Consider the following 7868-nt stretch of genomic DNA (forward strand, 5'->3'; position numbering starts at 1 on the left):
TCAAAATACATGGTGACAGTTTGTGAAAATAACATCTGCCAACAAGAAGTACACTAGGCAGTAAAAGAAGAGTTGTACTGCAAGCAGGGAGCTTGGTCTGGTTCAGCCTTTTGGTGCTTTCTACTATGGCACTGAATCAGGAGGGTTTTTGCATGGTGAATGCATAATATAACTTCGTAAGTGATGGCAGTTGCACTGTTACTTTTCTTAAGGGTTCTAAAGTTGGTTGCATGTAATAAAACAGATGTGCATCTTCACAACTTGTGCTGTTAACACACCTCACTCTACCATCATGATTATTGATAATTAAAATTGTTTAATTATTGTTCAGTATTTTAATACCTTGAAATCCAAGATATACTGTAAAAAATAAACTTGAAGTAATACCCCATTCTCAGATAACTTGTACCCCATTCTGCAAAGACTGTAGATCACTTCTATTTAAGTGATCAGCTTCCTATTGATTTTAATGTTGCACTCTGAATAGAAATTATACAATTAAATAAGTACATTGGAATGAGTCTTGCAATATTAATCAAGAAAACAAGTTACACAAATAATGAATAAAGAGGAATGAAGATAGAGAAGGATGCAGACGGGGTTAAATCCCTGCCGAGGATCAGCTTTCTTTGCTTCCTGGCCCTGCTGTGGATTGCGTGTGTGTTCACCTTTTCAGCAAAAGAAATAAATAATGTAGGGCATTTTTTCCTTTTTCTTTTCCTGTTTTGGGTTGTTTGTTTTTTTTTTTTCCTGATTTGAATTACAAAGTTCTTCAGCTACAGTATATTACTATTGATATGTATGCCAGGTACTACACCCTGGGGTCCTAATTTTGTTACAGACTCCAAATAGTACTGTAATAGTGTTTAATGATGATCACGATAGGAAGATACAAGTTTAGCACTGCATATCTAGGAAAGATGTTGAGAATGCTTCATCTGTTGTTATGTGGGTGATGTTGATGGGATTTCAGCATTCTGGTTTGTTAGCCGAGAGAAGAACACATAACCACTCTAAGGAGGTTATATGTGGTGCTTTATTTCGAGGCCCCGGGAACCAGGGGTACCCACCCAAATCTGGTTCCAAAGACCGTCACAACGCGCCCACATTTTATCCTACTAAGATTTCACAATCTGATGTATATTCAACAGGTTACATCCTCCTCTCATACATATGTATTTATAAATTGCATCATCTCCTGATTACATCATCAGTTGTTTCTGCGCTTGCGCAGCCCCCTTCTGGTGGTCATCAGGATGAAGTAAGTAGTCTTCCTCAGATGAAGTAAGACGTCTTCCTCGCTATGTCCTTTTTACCTTTTAGAGTCCTGGATAAATCCCAGCGATTGTGCTTGCGCCAATATTCTTCTCTCTCTCCTTGACTGGTTCTTAGTATACAACTCTGTTTCTCAACACAATTAAAAGTTCTACTTGAATAATCTTTAAAGTACTGTTCCTACCAAACCACCACCCCATAAGGATATCGCTTGAATAGTCTCATAAATCTACGTCCACATCCTAGATACTAGGCTTTTCTGACCTAGTAACAAACTTAACAAAACACAAATCAACCAAATCACTGAGACTAAATACTATATATATATATTGATTAAAACTTGATCAAACTTCTGTTAATCAAACGTTATGATTTCTAACAGGTTGACCTTAGCCATTCTTATTGTAATTTTGTTTTGAGGTGCGCTTTTTACATTCAGTTTTCACCAAAGGAAAATTGGTTGTGCAGTCTTGGCAAATTACGCTAAGGGGAAACTATCTGAGGCTGGTTTCATCTGAAACATGCTTTAGAGCATCTTGAATTCTGTAGACTGTGACAATGTATAGTTGAGACTACCAAGAACTTCCCAGGTTAGACTCGTGATTTGCAAGCGATTTGAATAATGATCCAGAAGATCTAAGTGTCTCTAGGGTATAAACACTGAAATAGTATAAAATTATTGCTATAAGTGTGAGGACAAAAGGTATGTATAAAAGGAAAATAAAGTGGCTGATTTTGGTGGCAGAACAACAGATAAACAGGCACATAAGCCTTTTATTTGAAATAGAACAGAAGCTGCAAACTTGAAGTTTCAAGATAAACTCATACAGCCTGTCAATGGGAATAGTACAGTAAAGAATTAAGGAAAAAAAGATCTCTTGTAAGAGCTCTAACTGTCTCTGTAGTGCCTGTTCTGTGATAAAGGATTTTCTTTTCTCTGTGTGGTCCCATTTGATAACAATGCTAGGAGTGCCTGGCTGCATTCCATATATAATTAATTGGAGCTTTGGTTTCAGACTGCAGCCGGGCCAGGCTGCCTCAACCCCTTGCACTTGTTCACATCTTTAGATAGCTTTCCACCATGCCAGCTGGTGAGTGAATGGAGCCTTTCACAGCAAGCCTAGTAGGCATGAATGGTTGAGTCATTGTCCTCCTTGGCTCTCTAGTTAACCTAGTGCCAAACAAGGTTGGAGCTGCTGCAGTTGACATCCTTTTTATTGCCAGTGTTTTCAGTGTAAACACTGTGTGTAAAGGGATTTCATCTTTTTGCCAGCTCATTTCTGTTTCTTGATGGTTTTGGAAGGAAAGTATTCTTTATGAAGAGATACTGGTAAAAGCTGATGTATGTTATGTTCATTTGTTTATTTTTAGTTTCCAGCAAAGCAGACTGTTGAATGCCTCAGGTTGTGTGTGCAGGCTCCAAGTTTTACAATTTTTTTTATTCCTTCTGAGGTTCAATTCTCTCTACTCACATAAATGACTTCTGCATTGCCTGTGAACTTACACCAAGCTATTGCTTCAGTTCTTGCCTGCTTTTAGGGATGTGTTTCCGAATTGTTATTTGTTTCTGCAGTACACAAGCTCAAATAAATTAACGAAAAGAAGTGGTCTATTTTCTTACAGGGAGATGTTATAGATGTGGGGAAAAAAGATTTATTTCTAATACCCTTAGGATAAATGCAAAAAGTAGCAGAAAACTAGGAAATTGGATAACAATAGGAAATGTTCTTTCTATGAGTAATTTTCAAGTCTGTGGTATAAACCAGTTTTTTTTTTTTTTTTCTAAAATACTTCTACTAATCCTCTTTTTAAATTCTAAAAGGTAAACTAACTTTTGATAGCATGTAGTAAAAAAAAAAGTTGTTAGAAATGCAAATTAATTCCACTTAGTGTTTGAAAACTATGCATGTTTTCTTTAATGATTTTACTTGATCATGATATCTAAAAAGGGGGATTTTAAGCCTTTTCTGAGCTCAAGAAGGAAAGAGGAACATGTGCTGACTCTCCATTTTCCTATTTTTTTCTAGTTCTTTCAAAGTCAAAGAAGGAAAAGTGAGTCAAAAGGGCAAAATCAATATCCAGCAAAACTGCTCGCTCACAGTCTTGTCATTTATGGGGCCAGGATAAGCAAAAATGCAGTTTTGGCAGTGGCTTTTCTTCCATGATGAATTGCATTTGGTACAAAGAAAATACAACTCTGCGACTGCTTCCCAGTCTTCCTACAGCAGAAAACTGATTTACAATGAGAAACATGGGCACTGTAATAACCTCTTTCTATCTAACACTGGTGTGATGCAGGCATTAGTGGTGAGCCCTTGGCTTTGATGGAGGGCTTTAGTGTCTCTGAGCTCATCATACCACCACCGGAAGCATTGCTAGTGGGTAATTTCATGCTCTGTCCTTGTTTAGCCTGGAGGAGCTGTGGAGTGAGGGGGGTACCCTGAGTAGCAGGATGGTGATGTCTGCTCTGCTGGAGAAGCAGGATGCCTTCCTGAGCCCCTCAGATAGAGGATCTGTGCTTTATTCTGGGCTGTCCCGCTCATCTGGCAAGCATGAAGTTTTGCAGAGGAAGATATCCTCTTTAACACTGAAAAATGTTCTTTCATACAGTAAAGAAAAAGAGGTTATCTTCAGTAATAGCTCCTGTACACCTTCTGCTTCCTTGTTTTCACAATAAAACATATTCCTGGAATTTCCCTGGGCCTTTGCCCATGTATGCAGTTGTAAATGAGCAATGTGCATGTCTCACAGTGCTTACCAGCCCCAATCTAAACACACACAAGGAAATGCTGGATGGAAGTTGTAGGGGTTGGCTGGGGTTGGGGCTGTTGTAAATGTAATGCAAAGGAACTGGGAGCAAAACTCTTATTAATGCTAAAGGAAAAGTTTGCTGAATTCCCTGCTAACCATGCTGAAAATCTTCTCCAAGAGTCACAGTTTAATAGTCATAATTTAATTTTATTTGTATTAGCCATCTTTGCCTAATTAATGTATAGAAAAAAGCAGAAGACAGAGAGAAAAGAACTGTGAAGCTCTTCAGTATTTGGTATTTCACCAGTGCAGTAAGAGCAGGAAGAAATCAGCCCATCCTGCTTGTAATTCCATCATGTCTTGGGACAATGTTGACTCTGCTGTCTATTAATGAGTGATATGCTACTTGTCAGCAAGGGTAGTAAGAAAGAAAATCTAACTACAGCTAGGTATGAGGCTTGCTTTAATTAGAGTAAAAGCAAACTTTTTTAAACTCTACTTCTATATTTTCTTTATGCTTGCCTTTAAATTGAGATGTTTTCTTATTATGATAACCCACAATGAATCCCCACTGTCTCTCCTTTTTTTTAATCTTCTAGTATAGAATTTTGTTGTGTAGTCTTACTTGTCTGAATAATCCCACAGACTTGGTTTATTAAAGTGAGTATTTACTCACTTTACTCAAAGCTACACTTGACCTATTCTTGATGGCCTTTAGACCTTTCAAGTTTTTTGTATTGCTCTCTCGGAATCGAGAACAAGTTAAAACATTGTGTCTGATGGTCGTTTATATGTTCTTTGCTTGTGGGGTGTGTTGTCTCTCCCTGTCCATGTTGTGGTGTCTATCTGTGTCTGTGTGTCGTCCCCCCCCACCTCCGTTTACTCTGGAAGCTTAGGGGGGGATGTGTGTGAAAATTCTTTCATTGCTTCATTCTGTGTGTGGGAACTTCTTCGAGAGCCACATGCTACGTGATGTATCAGTATGCTTCAGTCTGGCTGTGCAACACTGATAGTATGCAGTCTGTTTCAGAAGTCTCTGTGGCTGAAGGTCACAGGCTAAATGTTGTTTTGTTTTGTATTGGGAAAGTACAATTTAAAGCTGACTAAAAGAAAAATCTGGAATCCAGAGTTGAATGGTGCTCACAGAGATTGCACAAAGAGATGATAAATTCTCATTGTATTGAAAGAAGCAAAATCTTTTTTTTTTTTTGATTCTGCCTTTTCTGCAATACATAGCAACTTGAGTAGGCGTTATGTTCTGCACAGGAGTTTCCTGCAGAGGGTTCGCTGCAGATTTGTTAGCATTAAGGAATACCTTGGAAGGATTAGGGTAAGACTCTTAGCAGACTAAATCTCTAGAGGACATTCTTGATAACATGTGACTGACTTTTGACCTTCCCCTTTAAAGTGTTGGCATCACAATAATTATCACGAGGCACTAGAGAAAATCAAATGTTTAAATGATTGGCTCCAATTAAGAGAGTTTTTTAACATGGAAATTAAATGTTACATGTGTAGAAGTCCTTATTAGTGGTGGTTCTTCATGATAATGACATAGTGCTTTTCAAACCTGCTGATCTTGATCCAAAGAATAATTTTAACCACATTGAAAGATTATTAGTAAAAGAATGGCATGAAACAAAAATTAATAAATTCCTGGATCTGACTACTCTCAGTGGTCTTCTAATTTCCCTATCTTGCCCATCACTCTTTAATTCACACTAAAAAGGGGGTCTAAAACGTGGTTGCTGTGCCTTCATGCTGCAAGACATCCCTTTTCCTTCACTGTCAGCACTGGTGTATCTCTACTAGTGCTAGCATAGTCCACTCCGAGCACTTTACTATCATCTTTGTGGAGATGAGCCCAAAAGATTTACATGATGTTTGGGGTTAAAGTCTAGCAGGCACCTGACATTCTCCCACTTTCACTCCTTGAGCTGTTCCTGAGGTAGCAGCAATGGGAGAGAAAGAAAATGCTGGTCACACTGCAGCTACCCTTATAGACAGGCCTTCGGAAGTGAATATAGTGCAATTCCACATTTAGTATTCCCACTACTGTTTTAAAAAGAGCTAGTAGGTTTTTGCTGGACTTTGATCTTTTTCTTTTTTTTCCTCCACTGAAAGCAAGCATGTTTGTTCTGCTTAAAGTGAAGATTTCTGTTAAATCCCCTTGCAAATGGTCCCTGATCTCTGTATTTCTGATCCTTCTTCCTTCCCAGTGTGTCAGTTTGAGGGAGGAGCAAAATCACTATGGTAGCGAGCTGCTTCTCAGGCTTGTCAAAGAAACCTGACAAGGTTTCATAGGTTTATTGTGTGCAGTGATGAGATTCTCTTTTGTTGTTCATCATGTAATCAGTTCAAAATAGCAGTATTTGAACTAGGATTTCACACTTCCTTATTCTGCCTCTGACAGGGCGACTGTGTGTTTCCTCGTCCATGTCAGTCTCATGCTTGTTCCTGAGAGGATGGAAAAGAACCTGGGGTAAAAGCTGCCTTAATTTGCTTCTGAAAGACAAAGGTCTCATTACAGCTATTGGAAGGTCAGAAGAGCTCAGTAAAGTCAATAACAGCAGAGGAGCCTTGTCTAAGCTGCAAGACTGAGTCTTTTTTATTTCTTTAGATCATGTCAAGGGGCAGCATCCCCAGCAAGGAGCTATTGCTGCTCAGCCAGCCAGTCGTACTAGGAGCAGTGAAACTCTGTGATAGATATTTCTCTTGTAGGATGTGCTACTGACAATGGGAAAACCCTCCACAGCTCTGGCATGTGCTTACTTCAACCCACCAGATTAATTTCCTAGGTCCATTTTGGACTCATTCTTTCAAACAGCATCTGTGAGATGCTGGGATGCCGTACCTAGTTGCAGGTTTTGTACTCTTCCAGGCTGAGGGCTGTGGGAGTGCGATAATACTGTTGAAACACTTGCCCCTTTGCATTGCACATCTGTGAGGAGCTTCTAGCTGTGTCAGCAGCTTCTTGTGGTAATGTCACCAAGTCAAAAGGATGATGTAGCACCTTTTCTCCTAAGTGTGTTGTGCTTTGTTTTCTTGGGACGTCCACTGGAGAATATAAGTGGTGCTCTGTGCCCAAAGACTGGGTTTTGATGTGTGCCTGTGTTTTGATTACTTAATCAAAATGTAGCAATTAGTAGTTACACTACTGCTACTCTATTGATACCCCTATCAAATGGCCGAGTTTAATTTTACCTGGAGTTTGGAGCCAAAGCTGCTCCAAACAGTTAAACACTTAGAATTGTTTTTCAGAGGCATTCATTTCATTCTACTGACCGCAGGGAAAACAAAAATTCCTAGCTCAAGTTCTGTAAGTTACCCTGTTGGTCTGTGTACATTTGCAGTGCTGAAGTAAGTCACCTGAATCCAGCCTGTACTCTTTAAAGTGCTTGATTTAGAGCCTTTTGTTGCATTTTCCTTTTGTTACTTGCTGGTTTTCTGCCTTTTTGCATTGACAGCAACAAAGAAACCCTTATTTCAGTGCAACTCCATCAGTCATATATAGAAATAGAACAAATACCTAGAAAATCAGAATGGATCCCAGAAGGGCCTCGTGGCAATTTCTGTTCCAGCTTCAAAAGGTACCATTTACATAATGCAACATCTTCACTGGAATGAATAAACCATGATTTAATGCAAGACCTTTTGTCTTTTATACCTTACATTTAAATAATAGATGCATAAAAATTAAAATAAAAATACCTGAAAGAATGATGTTTGGTTAATGAAGCTGTGAAATTGAAGCTTGTTTCTGATGCACAGCATCAAAAGCAGTTTTCATTTTTATTTTAGTAAGCAGTGAGAGGCAGGTTTGTATTAGCTGATCTGATCCA

The 7868-nt window shown here is 38.8% G+C and overlaps 1 long non-coding RNA gene across 1 annotated transcript; it reads left to right on the forward strand.

The window, feature by feature from the left end:
- The first annotated feature begins 920 nt into the window (after positions 1-920).
- LOC115613051 lies at positions 921-2707 on the forward strand. The gene is made up of 2 exons (XR_003993262.1): positions 921-980; positions 1658-2707. It is a non-coding gene; the product is annotated as an uncharacterized LOC115613051 (long non-coding RNA).
- Positions 2708-7868: the final 5161 nt, after the last annotated feature.

The sequence above is a fragment of the Strigops habroptila genome, chromosome 1, assembly GCF_004027225.2.
Source record: "Strigops habroptila isolate Jane chromosome 1, bStrHab1.2.pri, whole genome shotgun sequence".
In the NCBI taxonomy this organism is placed as follows: Eukaryota; Metazoa; Chordata; class Aves; order Psittaciformes; family Psittacidae; genus Strigops; species Strigops habroptila.